The 18,471-nt window shown below is 35.4% G+C and overlaps 1 long non-coding RNA gene across 1 annotated transcript in view; it reads left to right on the forward strand.

The window, feature by feature from the left end:
• LOC150102013 (uncharacterized) overlaps nt 1-16,087 on the forward strand; it is a 102,129-nt gene extending 86,042 nt beyond the window's left edge. Inside the window, exons 2-3 of the long non-coding RNA XR_016549011.1 lie at nt 9,514-9,584; nt 15,879-16,087. This is a non-coding gene — a long non-coding RNA (uncharacterized LOC150102013). The remainder of the gene's footprint in view (nt 1-9,513; nt 9,585-15,878) is intronic.
• The last annotated feature ends 2,384 nt before the right edge of the window (nt 16,088-18,471 follow it).

Genomic DNA, 18,471 nt, shown 5'->3' on the forward strand with positions numbered 1-18,471 from the left:
AATAGAGGTTATCGAAACAGCTACTGATTATATTAAAGGAGTACAAGCGTTAAAAAGAGATGAAAATACTTACCTCTCATCTCTTTAAAAAGATAACTCTACCCATGCTAAGGATTTAACAAAAATAAGCTCCACTCTTCAGATCAAAGTTCAATGGTGATTTCCAAATATTTCACGCTCGGCGGGGTTCCGTAGGACATCTCTCCTGTGATTGCCTCCCTTATCAATCACTCAATAAAGTTATCAATCAGTTCCTTTACTGACAAACCACATATCCATTACCCAATCTATTAAGGCGAATAAACTACAGATAAGAAACTGGAGCGGTGAAGAAGACAGTGGCGACTTCTCTCCCCTGTGGGTTTTTCCCCATCCCTCACGAGAGAAAGTGGCACTCTAGCGGAATAGATAATCCCCCAGTCAGTGTAGTTTTTATCCATATCACGCTCTACTGAGCTTCACCTTCCTCACTCTTATTAACTCTAAGTGCGAAGTAGTGTACGTCTTGTTCGGCGCGCGGGTTTGTGTCCACTGACATGTGACCCAAGAGAAAACAGAAGAAAAAAAAAAAACTTTGCAATGCGTGGCTCGATTTACGCTAGCAAATTCTAACCGGTAGTGAACTGTGTGGACAGCAAAACTTATTCCTTCTTCTGACCAAACAGAATGATTCAAGATGACGAACGGACTCTTTGAATGAATAGCAAACACCATCAGAGAGAGACACACGCACAGAGAGAGAGAGAGAGAGAGAGAGAGAGAGAGAGAGAGAGAGAGAGAGAGAGAGATCCAGGATGTTATGGTATAAGTTTGATAAAATTCCCGACAGAAATATTTACTTAAATACAGAAGTAAAATTCAGTTTTACTATCCTGAGAATTTGATAGTGTTTAACCTAGTAGTTTTAGATTATATTTCAAATATAATTATTGATTACAGCTGTTAATAATTATAGGAGTGCTAACTGTAGCAAGACTCACACTGGCCTTCACTCATCTGAAAGTATCTGGTGATTATTTAGCGATTTTAATAATATAATGTAGTAACGTAACTTATGTTTACGTCAGTGTTTATTACTGATTGATATGAAAATGATTTCTATCCGGAGCCTACTTCCAGTCGGAAAGAGGAGTGTGTCCCTGTTTCGCTGGAACGCATCTTCTGACTTTAGTGCCTCAGTTTCTTTTGATTTTCTTCTATACTATACTTCATTAATAATTTCTTCATGTTTGTTTAATTATATTCTACAAAATTCTAATAGAACTTTGCGTGTATAGTACGAAAAAATTGGCTTGTACGACAAGCCATTTTGTTTTCTACAAGCCATTTAGTACCAACGCATCCACGCATCCAGCTGTTAAGAAAGAAGGGTTTTGCTTTTACAATTGGAGTGATATTATTCCAATTTGCCATTCTTCTAGAAGCTCTTTTCACTTTAAGATGCATAAAAGGGTTAACGTATGTAATTATTTTTCTGCTCAAGCTAATCTGATGGTTAACTTGAAATCTGAAGTTTCAAGGATTCAAGATTTCAAGTTAACCCTCAGAGATTATTTTATATAAAGTAGATTTAAATCATCACAGAACTTTCCACGTACTTTATATCAAAACCATTCAACATAAACTAACTTACTATTTCATGTTTTCCGAGGTATTTGTCAACTTTCAATTTGCAACAATGTATTGTATATGATAAAGTCCTCCAAACGTAGTCAGTATTGATGTTCATTAGTTAAGAGATCTTTCATTCCGTCTTGGTAACAGGAAGAATTTGTAAGGGTGCAATATAATGCGAATTTATCTTGCATTGCATTCGAAAAACTCTAGACTGCATTCTTTACGTAAATACAGGAAGCTCTTAAGGGGGGGGGGAGTAAATTATTTTTCTGTGATTTGGAGTTTAACGGGAAGGTGTGTTCAATGGTTGATTCAGTATTTTAATTAAATTACTGCAATTGTTTTGGAATTATAGCTGAAGCAGTTATGGCTACGAGGCCGGTGGGTTGTTTTTATTAATTATCTGCGTTCTTTTAACTGATCTGCATGTTTTGGCGGGTTGAGTTTCCAACAGGAGAAAACCCTGCCATTCTCATATGAGACTGGATAAGTCACCTTCACTTGAAGAGTCCTCATAAAGGTTCTTGGAATCCAGGTCTTTTCAACTGAAGAGCATCATCGAACCCGACTCAGTTACAGAAATTCGATTAAGGGACAATGGAAGAATTATGGATGTAAATTCTGATGGATGATGACCAGAATTATCTGCAGAAAATCAATCCAGCAACTGCTTGATTAGAATTACGCTCGAAGCTAACATAGCTATAAATGACATGATGGCTGCTATTTGCAAGTATCTTTGTCAGTCGGTTTGCTGGGTGTTTCCGAAGGACACCATGCCAGAGGTGGAATGCTGTATTGGATGGACCTGTAGGAGGACCCCTAAGAGACATCAGTGCAAAAAATAAAGACGAAGCCAGGGGATCCTTTTTTTTTGAACAGTCAGAGTACAAAACAGCTAGTTACGACGAAACGTACGATCAATCATATGTAATGAGAGTATTAAAAATCCATCATATTTTTATTACATTTATTTATTTATTTAGCGTATGGCATAATACGCATGACATCAAAATATATAAATACATGTTTGTGTAGACAATAAAAATGAGACAAGTAATGCACATATACAAATATCAGGTGAAAGATTCACCAAAATTTTGAGTCTAGTTCAGCCATTCAAGAGCTGAAGGATCTGCCTCAAAAAGGTCTCTCAGGTCACCACGGTAGGTTCTTATACTGCAGTCCTCCACAATGTGCCGGATGGTTTGGTTTATGGCCCCACAGTCACAGTGGGATGCAGGTGATCTTCCCCACTTGGTTTATGGCCCCACAATCACATTTAGGTGTAGGTGATCTTCCCCACCTGTGTAAGCTGTCTGCGCAGATACCATGTCCTGTGCGTATCCTATTTAAGCTTTTCCATTGATGACATGAAAACTCAATCCCATTCGGAGTTTTGTGGGAAGGATATACTTGTTTAAGTCTGGTGGCGATTTTTCTTTCCAAGTGTCTAATCAACAAACGAATTAACGTTGCAATTGCTATTTACTAGTTCTTCAGCTAGTATTAGTGGAGGCCGTTGGCATTTAAGGCGATTTATACTTATATGTGTTGGGGATGTTCATGTATTAGTAGCAGGGGATTGCTGTTTATTTTTTTGTACTTTTTAACTAGAGCATCTTGTCTGCGCAGGTTCGGTGGTGCAATAGTGCTCAAAGTTGGAAGCCAGCAGAGGGGAGTGGATTTGACACAAACTGTTATTGTTTAGGACTGTTTAGCCATACTGCTGAAGAATATTCTGCTGCAGAGTAGACTAGGCCCAACGTGGAGCATCGCAGTGTAATAGCACAAGAACCGCATGTAGAACCACATAGTTTTTGTATGATGTTATTATTGATCTGATCTTGAAAGAGAGATTCTCCAGATGTCTTTTGAAAGATAGTGTTCAATCCAAGATAACACCCAGATATTTAGGAAAATCTTGGTACCGCAGCATTGAGTTGTTAAAGCTGACTTGAAGTTTCTTATTTGTTAATTTGGTTTAGGTGAAAAGAGCTAACCTCGGTCTTATTGAAGTCTGGTGTTAGTCATCATTTATGAAAGTATTCCCCAATAGTTCTAAAGTCATTTGTGAGAGCATCTTCAGTTACTTCGATGTTGTTGTGTTGGGTGGGTTAGTCTTGTTTTTATTGCAGCTTTTCTAGCTCTATTTCTTAGTATTATTATGAGTAAACTGTGTAGTGAATCAGAAATCACGACTCCCATTTAACCCCAAAGCAAGTTTTCTACTTTCGGATGTTTACAAAATCAGTTTCGGATGTATTGATGATTTTCATGTAGTTTTTCAAGGTTAACTACCGACAGAAATGGAAGGGAGAAAATTTCTACTTCTGTAGCTGCGGCATACTTCTTGGAGAATCAAAGTTGAGAGAAGAGAGAAATTTAAGGAAATTTCAAATGAATGCCTAAATACCAACAGGAATATTTTTCAGTGAAAATCCTTGGATAAGAGGAGTAAAAACAGATATCCGACTTCCAAGGATACCACAAAATGAACTATTAGCATATAAAATGATTTGTTTTCTTGTTTATATCCACTCAACGTATTTTCTCATTTATTCTTACAATTATTTATTTAGTTTATTTATCCCATACATATTTATACACAATCACATAACAATAACGACATGTTCAACACTGGCAAACCAGATAATCATGCATAAAATTTAATTAGCCCTAAAACTATCTTATATTTTCTTTAAGTTACACGAATTCGTCGCTTCTACAAGTTGATGGGGCTATTCCATATATTTTCTAAACTAATATGAAAAAATGAACTCTACATATTTGTTCTCATTATCTTCTTCACTGTTTTTCTTTTTATGTCCTCTATTCGAGCCTGGTTCCTACTATTTATCTTATGCCCTGAAATAACTTATAAAATTGAACTAAACTTCCTGTCTATCTCCTCAGATAAATTTACCAGATTTCAACTAACCAACACACATAATTCTAAATACGTTCGATTTGTTGAAACTTAGGTCAATACAACATGGAGTCATAATCCGGCCAAACCAGACACTTCAACGATATTATAGTTTCCGTTCTCTTACCAGTAAAGTTTTATAATTAACAATCCAATCCTCTGAGTTATATTAGTTGTCGAAGAATTTACATTGCCTATCAACCAAGAGACTAAAATACTTAAATTCATTTATCTTAAAAATTCCAGTTTACTGTCCACTCTTCCGACCTTTTTTTTGAATCATCCAATAACGAACTTAGGTTACCTGAGCAATTGACTGCAGAGAAGTGAGCATCATCATGCAGCAGGAGAAAGAGAGATAGAGAGAAACAAGAAACTAATTTGATAGAATGTGGCAAAAATCATTTTAACAAACGCAAGTTAAAAACAGATTCTATCTATTGACTTTGGATGCCAGAAAAATTGATGCGCACAAACGCCACTTTTTGAGATATCGAAGAGTGTCTTATTGGGAAAGTTGAATTCCATTCTGAAAAAAAGTATGGTTTTGCAAACTGAAGAGAGAAGCGAGCATCAATGATATTAACACCATCTTAAGCAAACAAAAAGTGAATATCATTGATACTGGAACTGATGCCACATTTAGTTGTAAAATGAAAGTGAATAGTTTAACTTCCTTTTACTTAAATTGTCGTGGTAGTTGTTTAAATCGAAATGAGAGCGAGAATTGTCTGTGAAAATAGTGGTGGGTGGGTGGTAGATGGCTTTGATGTACTTGTGATTTGTTGTAGTTTGCGAATTGAGTGGTGGAGATAGAGTTGTAGAGTAGGTGCCCTCCCTCGATGAGTCTTTGGACTCCCTGAAGGTTTCAGGTTTTTTTCTTCTTTAATTTATAATATATAATTTTATTGATTTCTAAAATATTTACACATATACAATGATCATCTTGAGTGACATTCTAACTTATAATGTTTACAAAATTCAGCACTAAGTGCTGCATATATGATTAATTTTCTACATTGGATTTCAATTAAAAATTTCAATCTTTGCCTCTATATTATGTATTTACAACACATCTTCTTCGAATATTAACAATGAAGATTATACAGAATTTTCTCTATAATGAATGACTAATACAATAATGTTAATAATAATAATAATAATAATTTTTTTTGATAATATAATAATTTTTTATTGATTGATAAAATATTTACAAATACAATAAACATCTTGAGTGACATTGCAACTTATAATTTTACAGAATTCAACACCAAGTGCTGCATTTTCCACATTGGATTTCAATTAAAATTTTTAAAAATACTTTTTTGCATCTATATTATGTAATTAGAACACATGTTCTTCTAATATTTACAATAAAGATTATACAGAATTTTTGAATTTAGAATATACATAATAATAATAATAATAATAATAATAATAATAATAATAATAATTTTTTTTTAATTTTTTTTTTTTTTTATAAACGACTTATTTATTTTTACAATGAAAATGATAAGGTTTACTATCACACAGAGTATCTGCACACACATAATGAAAAACATCATCTTTTCTGTACAGTACGAAAATTCGATATACAAAATGCAGAGTACATTTTATAAATATGAATATACATTTTTTTGAACTAGCTAAATATGGATTGGCACCAATGTGCACACAATTCACGATACAATGCAGTAATGCATACACACACAATTCGATAATAACAATATTTTTTTTTTTTATTATGTCTCAGTATACGTTACATACAATAATAATATTTACAGTATTTGCAATAAGGATTATACAGAATTTTTTTTTACTTTTTTTTTTTTATGTCTCAGATGAATTGCATACATAGTTGCTGTAGTAATTATATATATATAATATTTATAACGCATTACAAGTGTGTATAACAGATACTTGCAAGTTAGTAATTTTCTTCCTAAGCTTAGCAGAGCTTATCTGAGGAAGATAATAGATGACAGAGGGGGTTGGTTTCATGGTTGTGTTCCTATACTGGTCACAAGCCAGGTGTTGATTTTACTGTTTGTTGGTACGTGCTTGAAAGACTTCGACTGCTATTACAGTTTAACTTGTTTTTTCTTTTTTTTTTCTTTTTTTTTGTGCAAATAGGGTTGGATTTAGACATGGTGTGTTTGTTTCTTTGTGTTCTTGTAGTGATAGTTTTTGAGAGGGGGTTGTCATAGGTATGTGTGTGTGTGTGCATGTATGGTGGGGGAGAGAGAAACAGGAATTGCTCTAATTTTCATTCTCGCTATAATATTTATATAGTGCCTGTTTCAGCTTTCTGTATGTTCCTAGGTTTCTGTTGTCGAACGGCAGTTTGTTTATCATGTCAGGTACGTAGAAGTTTCGGGTGGCTTTGCCGTTCTGATTGTTGTACTTATATGTTATGTAGTTTATTGACTGTGGTCTTGTTATTTGATATGTTGTTCTTCTTACTCTATATGTTGGGCTGTAGTAGTGTTTTAACATGACTGTGTAGTGGTGTAAGTGTTTCACCTTAAATATTTTGTGTTTTGTCCGTGCTAATAATAATAATAATAATAATAATAATAATAATAATAGTATTTTTTTTCACACTGAGAAGATTTATCATACACAGTATTTACGTATATATATACATGAGACATATTTTCTGTACATTACAAAGATTCAGTACAATATGCAGATTTTTTTTTTTTTTTTTAAGTTTGAGAAAGAGTGATTATACATACAAATTTCTGCATTTGCTTATAAGGATTACTTGTAGATGAGTGAGGCAAGTTAATCCCACCTACTTCGAAGCTTGAGTTAGCTTTAATGAAGAGAGTGGGATTTAGCCTTCACTATTTGTGTTGTTGCTACTGTTTATGTATGGGATGTAGGCATTGGATGCTGGTGATTTGTGATGTGTATATTAGTGTTAATGGTTTCTCAACTTTGTTGGTATATTTTCCAGAGTTCGTTTTTTAATGTTCTGTAGTTATCTACGTGTTTTAACTTTCTTGGTAGGTTGTTGAGTTGCGTGGGTATCTGATGTGATCTCACAAAAGAACCGTATGAGTTGTTGAAGGGTGTGGGGATGTAGAGAGTTGTTGTAGGTCGTGTTATACGATATGTGTCTCTGTTGTTTCGATAGATGATGTTGAAGTAATTCCTTGTTAATGTCATGTAGTGTTTCAGGTTTTTAATGCTCAGAATTCTGTGTATCGCTATGTGCTTGTCGGATATTGGTTGTTGCGTGTAAGGTGTCCAGATCACTGTTGATACGATTTTCCTGTGTAGTGTTTCTAATTTGGTTAGGTGGCTGTTTGATGTATTTGCATAGACTGTTATTCCGTATCTGAGTAGGGATTCGCAGATACCGTGATATAGGAGTTTTTTTTTTATGTTGGGTGGAATAATGTCTTTAAGTTGGAAGAGTTTAGCAGCGATGATCCGGAGTTTGGTGTGTAGGTATTCTATCTGTTTTGTCCATTTAAGGTGGGAATCTATATAGAGACCGAGGTATTTTGCGTGTGTTACAGGTTTGATTTCGGAACACTGGCAGGTATTTTTGTTGTTAATGCAGCGGTATGTGTGACAATGTATCGATAGTGATGCATTGATTCTTGGGTTGTGTAATTTAAACATCTGTGTTTTGGTGCCGTTGATTAGAATTGCGTTTTGGTACATGTCACAGTCGGTTGTGATTGTGAGTGTTGTGATTTCGTTTAGGTCTTGTTGTGCTTTGCAGAGAGCTGTGTTAATGTCTGTGTGGATTGCTAGTAGTGCCGTATCGTCTGCGTATGGAAATATTTGACTTCTTATGGATATGTTATGAACATCGTTAATGTATATGTTGAATAGAGTGGGTGATAATATGGCACCTTGAGGTACACCGTGTTTTATTTGTATACTCCGACTGTAACATGTACCTATTTTTGTTACTTGTGTTCTGTTTGAGAGGTAGTTCTTGAACCATGTATGCAGTGTTCCTCTTATACCTATCGAGTATAGTTTGGTGAGTAGTATGTCATGTTCAAGTGTGTCAAATGCTTTGGTTAGGTCCAGCAGTATAAGGACGGCGTACTTGCTTTTGTCGAGTACGACAAAAACAAGTACGCCGTCTTCTGAAAGCCATATTGTTTTCTGAAAGTCATATTGGTTTTGTGAGATGATGTTGTACTTCTGTAAATAGTTCTGTAGTCTGGTGTGTGTTATTTTTTCTAGAATTTTTGAGATGACTGGTAATAATAATAATAATAATAATTTTTTTATTTCTCAGATAAATTACATACATTATAGGAACACAATTATGCATAACAAATACTTTCTGGTACATAAAGTTTTTTTAAAATAATAATAATAATAATAACAATAACTGTTTACAACGTATATTATTATAATATTCATAATGATGATTATTACAGATTTTTTCTTTGCAATTTTACACTCTATATATACAATATCAATGGATATAATCACTCTATATTGCATACTTTTGTTACAGTTATTACATACATTAGTTTACATGTGATACGTACATTACATGCATTTGGTTACATATGATGCATCTTGGATGAGAACTAATTTCTCTGCTTTCATCCTCGAAGCTCTATGTAAGCTTATCTAAGGATGACATCATTTGGTTATTATTATTATTATTATTATTTTATTCTTTATTTTTTTATTATAATAATAATAATAATTTTTATATATGTATTTATTTATTGATTGCTAAAATATTTATACATAAAATGAAGTTCTTGAGTGACATTGCAACTTATAATTTTATAGAGTTCAGCACTAAGTGCTGCAATTCTTACATTGGATTTCAATTAAAATTTTTAATAATAATTTATTGCGTTTATATTATATATTTACAACACATGTTCTTCTAATATTAACAATGAAGATTATACAGAATTTTTTGTATAATTTATTTTATTTTTTATTTTATTTTTATTTTTATTTTTTTTTAGAGTTTGAGAAAGAGTGATTATACATACAAATTTCTGCATTTGCTTATAAGGATTACTTGTAGATGATTGAGGTAAGTTAATCCCACTTACTTCGAATAATAATAATAATAATAATAATAATAATAATAATAATAATAATAATAGGGAGTTTTTTTTTAAATTACGGCCGAAATAACCAAACGTTGGAGGCCAATATCTTATGTCTGTTAACTGCATGAGTGATCTTGTGGTCGGTTTGACTGACTGCGTTGCGATTAAAAAGCCTTGGCTTCTGACGGAAAATCCTGCCACCTACGTAAGAGATCATCTAACTCACCTTTAGTCGAAAATTTATTGTGAAACTTCTATATAGAAGGGATGAAATTTAAAAGACCTGCCATATACAATAATAAGTTGTTTGCTAAGTCATGCATATTGAGTTTTTCGCCAAACTCTTCTGTAAATTGTGTCCTCAGTAATGCCTTTAGTAGAGAGAGAGAGAGAGAGAGAGAGAGAGAGAGAGAGAGAGAGAGAGAGAGAGAGAGAGAGAAACTTCCTATGCAAAATGAAAAAAAAATCGACCAAAGAACTTAAGCATTAATAGACATAGAGAGAGAACAGTCATAATTTCGGAAATTGGATGTGTATATATATATGTTAAAGATACCAAGCTATTTTAAACCTGGTTTTACTCCATTTCCCAAGTAAGCAAACAGACAAACAAGTTAAGTTTGCGCCTGCAAGTGTTTCAAGTCTAGGTGATCCTGCACGTAGTGCAAGACCAAGTTAAAAATAGCTTGATATCTTTAACATTTATTATATCCAAGGAAATAAAATTTCTACACACACACACACACACACATATATATATATATATATATATATCAGTTCAGTTTGCAAACAAAAAACTTTTTATATGTTTCTCTCACCTAGAGACTTTTATTAATAAGGTCAGGCACCTTTTCTCTACTTGTATATGAGATATATATGATTTCTGCATTACTTCAACCTTGAATTAAAATCTCAATGTTTAGAAAACATACTCATATTGATAGATAACCTTCATGATTCCTCCCATCACTACCCCCCCCACCACAAAAATTTGGTATTTGGTATATTATTTTCACCTTAGTTCACCGAGCCAAATATTTACTTACATAAGCAGAAGAATTTGAAAATGAACTCCAAAACGTTTATTAATAATGGTTTCTCTCCTAATAAAATTGAAAAATTTCTTTCCCCCAGTCACTCAACTACTTCTAAAGATCCCTCTTCCCCCAGAGCCTTCATCTCTTTGCCTTACATCAGCTCTCTTTCACCAAAACTGGCAAAAATTCTCAAGAAGTTTAACTTCAGAACTTACTTCACCACGCTCCCAAAACATCGTTCAATACTTAGTAAACCTAAACATCTTCCAACTCAGTATCCTGGAGTGTACAAGATTTTATGTGATTGTGGAAAGCCATATTATGGCCAGACTGCTAAATCCATCCTTCTACGCTTGGAAGAACACCGTAGAGATATCTCCTACAAGATATCTCTACGGTGTTCTCAGACGAAGGCCGCCAACACATTGTGAACTGGACTCAAACTTCTAACATCATGTGTGCTATGATGAGTTCGAGAGAAAGATTGACGAATCTAGAGAAATTTCTCTAGATTCTTCCCATATCAACAACAGCCTAAGTTTCAATCTCTCTGACGCACACATTGCCTCTGTTTAGTATATATATATATATAAATGTTAATATATATATATATAAAAAACCAGGTTTAAAATAGCTTGGTATCTTTAACATTTATTATACCCAAGGTAAAATACTTTCAACACATATATATATATATATATATATATGTTGAAAAAAATAATATATATATATTATTTTTTTTCAATAATATATATATATATATATATATATATATATATATATATATATATATATATATATATATATATATATATATATATATATATATATATATATATATATATATATAAAGAGAGAGAGAGAGAGAGATGGCCACAACAGGCTTTTTGAGGCTAATATAAAGAAAGGTGAGGTAAAATCTACATGATAATAATATGTAAAAATATTTCACAATCTATAATAATAATAATGCTAATAGTGTGCATGGAATAGGCACTATCTCTATACATATCGGTATCAGCATTTTTCATGTTGTAAAATAGTGTTAATTGTGATAAAGTGATATCTAATACACTACATTGTGTGAACACATAAATGTATCGAATAAATAATTCTGTTGGCTCCGAAGAATGAAAATTACTTCATTTCCGCAGTCGACAACAGCTCCCCCTTACAGCGTTATGAACTACTAATCCTCGGATAGCTATTTCATTTTTGCTATGTAACAGCTTGGTTTTCGAAATATGGAAATACGAGCATTTGATCACAGAACTTGAAAACAGTAGAGACTGGAATGCTTGAAGTAAGGCTAATGCAATAAGAAGACTTATAAAAAGTTTCAAGAATAAAATTAGACTTTTATAAAGCACAATTCCTTGATTATTGGTAAACGCTGCGATGTGGTCAAACCAATTCATATTTGCAAGGAATAAACTCACTTCTCTTTTTTGTGAATAAAATAAAACAGAAAAACTGTATTTTCCTGATCTGGAGCCATTAACGATTCAAACTTTACGATTTATTTCCTCAAAGGGTTGCCATGGAAATCTACCTTAGAAACAAATGACACTTCTCCATTCTCTAAAAGCCGAAATTCTTCCACTATTCATTAATGGTCTCCACCGACCGACCGACTTCTTTTCAGTTTATTACTGTGTAGATCTCCTAGAATGTTTGCATGAATCCAATTCGTTCTCCAGATGTAAAGAATGGTTTTTCATAATCGGACGGACTTCTCTGATAGCCCTTTTCTAGTTCCACGTTATTTTGTTACGCAAATGACAAGACCGTTTTCCCCCTGCAGAACTGCTTTCCCTGCACTACTCTCTTAATATGCAGAAAAGCCACATTACGGTTCTTTGTTGTATTGCCTGTTTACATATTTGCTGCTGGTACGCCTTTGGATTTCAGGTTAGCAATTCCCATTGGGTGGGACCCCATAAATCTGGGCGTAGCTGGCCAAAGCTGTCAGCAGCAGAAGCTGTTCGTGCGGGCTTAGCATCCCTACTACGGAAAGCCAGAGGTTTAATTAAATGGTGCTCCATGAAAAGAGAGAGAGAGAGAGAGAGAGAGAGAGAGAGAGAAAGAATGAGAGAGAGAGAGAGAGAGAGAGAGAGAGAGAGAGAGAGAGAGAGAGAGAGAGAGAGAGAGAGAGAGAGAGAGAGAGAGAAACTTCCTACTTCAGTCGACCGGTAAATTAGGGTGCACAGCCGGAACAGGCATGATGATGAATTGGTCAGCAAATATCCCCAGCGTTCCGGAGAATAAAGTAGTGTACTGCTTTAGTTGCGGACAAGGAACAGATTGCCCTAGTGACAAGGTTAGAGCTGTCATCCACTTTATTGAAGACCATTACAGTCGCTTTTCACCGGCAAAATAAAATCGTCCCGTATTTTGATCCGCGGTGCATTCGGAGACATCTCGTTTCGCTTTGGAATCCCCGCAATCTATTAGTGTAATGAGTTTCTCTTCGAGTGACAACGGGAGGATGAAGAAGGAGAAAGAGAAGATGCGGAGCACATTTTTGCCCAAACGATTAATGTGATTGTCTATTAGAAATTAAAACATTCACGATTGCTGAGTACCTTAAGTAGATTTGAATTATTTTTGTTTATGCACCCGAGTGTATAATTAAATTTATATTGGTAATGGATATTAGCTTTCATACTGCCTCAGTTTGACGTCATAGACTTTGTGTTCTTCGCCAGTCCTGAAGTATTAGGAAGGAACTGAAAAGCATTTGAAGTCACATATTTGAAGATAGGACGGGGAATAGTTTTTGTGCCTGAAATTTCGTTTTTCTCATATCCAGTTTACATTTTCTTAACAAAATTTGCTTTACTCTTAAAATATTTAATTTTACGTTTCGAATTAATAATATATTTGTCTAGCAACTAAGTAAAACAATTTTCTTATCTTTCAACAAATTTATTGGCCCTTGGACCTTCAACTGGAAAGCATCAAAGGCTCTTTTAATATATTAAGCGGGTATTAAATCCAGCATTATTTCAAAGCCGAATATAGAAACGTTTCGTATGAAATTTGACCAGAGAGCTTACGGGAATACACTCGCCAATATTTACGAGTTGCCCTAGCCGGACCTTATAGGACAGATGATCTACCCAAGCGTCCATATATTCCCCTCCTATTGGACCTTATCAAATTGGACCAATAGGAGGGGAATATATGGACGCTTGGGCAGATCATCTGTTTGATTTTCGTCATAGACTAGGCAGAAACCTTAAGAGAGCAAAAACTCTCAGTATTAAGGAACTTAAAACATCGGACGCTTGAGCAGCAATCATCTCTCCAATGGTAATATCTAGCTAGGGTAACTCGTAAATATCAGCGAGTGCATGCCCGTAAGCTCTCTGGTCAAATTTCATACGAAACGTTTCTATATTCGGCTTTGAAATAATGCTGGATTTAATATCCACTTAATTTTTATAATCGCTGAAGTCAAGGCTTTTTGGTTCTTAATTTTAATAAAAGAATCTTTTAATATTTTGTATCCCATCTTGCAGACTTCTTCCCCCTGCACAAGCATCACAAATGCACGCTATAACAATACTAGAACATCACAGTAGCCAGAATTAGACTGATCCAATAAATCCAACTGCTCTGTTATTTTCTGACAAAGATGGAAATGTCAAAACGTGTTCCCTATAAATAATACTTCTCCATTGACATGTAAGCTACTTAATTAAATTATTCCCATTAATTTAGAGTCGCATCTGTTGTGTGTAAGACTTGTCACTCAGTACATTTCCATCACTTTGGAAAACATAGCTTTCTATATGTACGTGGGCTGTTCAATAAGTAATAAGACTAATTTTACTGTGGCGAAACCACTCATCACAATATTAATTTCTGTGGAATAAAGAAATGTTGCTGTCTGTATTAACAAAAGAGGTTGATAGATGGCGTATACGGGCTGATGTGCCAGAGTTTCACGTGACTAAACGCAAGCTTGTTTCAGAGCTCCTTCGAGGCGCGACCAGTCTTCGAAATGGAAGCGTCCTTGGAACAGCGTTATGCGATTAAATTTTGTGCGCGTTTGCAAAAATCGGCATCGGACACTTTTAACATGATACGCGAAGCTTTCCACGATGAAGTAATGTCGAGGGCAAGTGTTTTTCGCTAGCATAAAACTTTTAAGGAAGGAAGGCAAAATGTGGACGATCTTGAACGTGAGGGAAGACCTTCAACGTTCATCACAGAGACAATGATCAACACAGCAGCGATTATCATCAAGCACGTCAAAAGGAAGCGTCCATTGCTGAAGAATGGCTTCTTATTGCACCACGGTAATGCAAGGCCACATATTGCTGGTTGTGTAGTGGACGTTTTGCAGAAGAACAACACAGATATCCTACCACACCCTCCATACAGTCCTGATCTCGCACCGTGCGATTTTTGGCTGTTTCCTCAGCTCAAGAAACCACTAAGAGGCCGCCATTTCGAAAGCAACAAAGCATGTGTAAAAGCTGCGGAGGCGGTTTTGAAAGAACTCTTAAAAAAGGACTTTCACATGTGTTTAAGAAGTGGATGCAACGTTGGGACAAATGCATCGCGTCTCACGGTAGTTACTTCGAAAAAGACCATGTAAATGATGACGATTAAAGGTAATCTGTTTTCTGTATAAATATAGTCTTATTACTTATTGAACAGCCTACGTATTATTATTTCAAAATTCCTGATAATAACGTCCCAGTATTTAAACTATTTGTCTGGAACTTCAATCAACTGATAATATGTTACTTCTTAGTTTGCTGCAGCAGGTTACTCGTTTGGTTAACAATAGGAACAGATTGATATCGGGCAATTATTATTGCTGTGAGATCCTCCATGAAAGGATTGTTAGTAACAATAATTGAAAATATAGCTGCAAAGGAAACCACTCAGATATGTAATAAGACTCAGCCAATTGAATAACTATTAAATTAAAACAATAAAACACTAGACGTTATGCAAGACTTTATCCTCATACAGCTAATTGTATCAAGGAAACACATATCATCAACATATCAATACAATACTGCTGCGATCAACAGTTGAATACGTGTTATTTAAGAATGAGAGAGATTTCAGCTGTGATTATCTTCTTAGGAGTGGAAACAATTTCAGAAATGGTCTTTCAGATCTAAATTTTGATTTATATTATTTAGTGTAATATCACTTGTAATTGCACATTAGTTACGATCTTGCCTTTATTGATGCTAATCTTTGTTCCTTTAGGGTCCTGTGGAATGTGTTCTAATTTCATCGTCGAAATGAGAGAATGAGAAAAATCTTTATAAGGACCTGACAACTGAAATGTCAGTCCTTACTCAAATCAAGCAAACCAAACCAGCCGAAGAACGCAGACAATTAAGAAGCAGCCACCCCTAATACAGACATTTTGTATAGTTTTACAGACAGTTCTGATTATTAAATTTTCTTGAAACATTTCAATCTTTCACTGATGTCTTTAGTTGACGTAGTACATCGTGTCGAGAAATTTGAGAGAGAGGGGGGATAAGATTTTTGAATCCAGGTTTTGTTTTTAAATATCCGATTCAGATTTTACACTATTTCAGAGTAGTGGTCCGGGATTTATTTCTATTATTGTTATGTAGTAGTGGAGTGGAGGATATGACTTCTTCATCTCTGGCTTAAGGATACCATGTTTTCTTGAAGGATTATAATCCGATATGGATGTACAGGGTGTTCGGGATAAATTTGACAGTTTCGTAAGGAAAAAGAAAATCTTCTTTGTATCTATTAAATTTAATGAATTGACAAAAAAACATTACAGGCAGAGTTAATTACAATACTATCAACAAGATTTACTCAAAATAACCACCATTAGCATCGATCACAGCTTCAATTCTGCTTCGCAACCTCGAACAAGCTGATGCTACAGTCTCCCTGGGAAGGGCCGCAAAAACTGTTTTAATTTTATCCATTAACTGGGCTTTTGTATTACTGGAAGTGCGATTGGTGTCTTTTTCAACTGCGCCCCATACAAAATAATCCATGGGGTTAAGGTCTGGGGAGTTTGGAGGCCAAACATTTGGACTGGTGAAGTCGTAGAAATTTTCAGACAACCATTTTTGACTTTTCCCAGAGGTGTGGCAAGGGGCCGAATCCTGCTGCCATACATACGGCCTACCATTGGCTACCCTTGTTATCCAGGGCTTGACTACAGTTAGCAACTCCACGAACAAAGCCCGAATTCCAATGCCAGGGTTCTTCAACACCTGTTCCTGCAGATTTGCGAGGAATTCTGCTGTACGAACGCAATCAGATCGTCTGCTAGGGATCTTTCTTCTTGCTACATCCTCGTAGTCACCATTGCAAGTCTCTAGTTCATGCCTGATTGTTTTTACTGTATTCAGGGAGCATTGGGCAGCAGTCGTAATATCCTTATTTTGATGGCGGGCACGAATCATCATGATACAAGTTATTCTCTTCCATGATTCAGGTGGGTTCCAGCTATCCATCCTTTCTGACATCTTGTATATGAATGAAGAAGGGTCCAAACTTTTAAATGAAGAGAAGTGTGTGTTAATACATGTAACTTACGGAAAAATATAATTAATTATAAATATGTCAAATTTATCCCGAACACCCTATATATCCTATTATGAGTAGGATGAGATCCGTAAACCATTGCAGTCATCAGAAAACAACAAAAGAATTCAAGTATGGCACATGAACTCGATATCAGTCTAGAAAATGTAACTATTGCTTATCTAAGTCTAATAACGTGTACATAAACACACATAAAAGGTAGAGCACCCACCTTAATAAGATGTAGGACCTCCTTTCGCAGCAATCCAACGGGACATACTTTCCACAAGACGATAGCTTTCAATGTAATGAGGGCCTGGACTGTTTGTGGAGCGAACGTCCCTTGACCTCACTGGACCCTCCAATTTATCCCATTGATGTTTAATACGGTTGAGATCAAGGCTCTGTGGAGATCAGTCAAGTGTGATGGCGTTCATGTCCACAAACCACACAGTTACAGCAGGAAGCATTGCATTGTCCAGAATGATCAGATACTTCAGGGAATTCAATGTTCGTGGCACCACACACAGAAGTCCGTGGTCAAACCAGGAAAAACGGGACAATACCATCACACCGCCACCTCCGAATATCATAGTCGGGGTTAAGCACTCTGGTAAGAGACGTTCATCGGGCATCCGCCACAGCCGTCCATCTGCTCGGTAGATGCTGTACCATGATTTGTCACTCCATAACAGCTTTCAAATATTCCGCATCCCACTGTACACGCTTTTTGCATCACCTGAAGAGGCCGCTACTTGTTGGTTCGGGTAATGTGAGGCTTGCATTTTGCTATAATACCATAGAAACCCATCTTGTGTCTCATTTCTGAATGTTTTTGTGCAGATTTGTGTTATTCGATGCCCGGAACTCCGCATTCAATGTGTTGGTCGACGAATGGCTATTTTTACATATTGTCCTTCGTAACACCCTACAGTCATATTCGGTGAGTGTAGTGAGTCGTCCACTGTAGGTAGTACTTGCTGTTGACTCCCTGCACTTCCACCTCAGTATGGCATCACTGACACTTGAACTAGAATGGTCCAATTTGTCAACAGTTTACTGAACAAACAGGTCTGTAACATGGCATCCCATCCCATCACAGTGCGTCTTTCAAACTCCATCAGATCCCTTCTCGCAGCCATTTCATTCATATTCCTCCAATATACTGGCTACAAACACGTGAGTTATTACATGGCACGATGTACCTTGTCCATAGGGATGTCCGTTGACTTCTTTCCAAGTTTGCAACTCCTCACCACGCAACAACGTGAGGAGT

This window comes from Typopeltis vanoorti, chromosome 11 (assembly GCF_054136105.1).
Source record: "Typopeltis vanoorti isolate ZY-2024b chromosome 11, IOZ_Tvanoo_1.0, whole genome shotgun sequence".
Taxonomy (NCBI): Eukaryota; Metazoa; Arthropoda; class Arachnida; order Uropygi; family Thelyphonidae; genus Typopeltis; species Typopeltis vanoorti.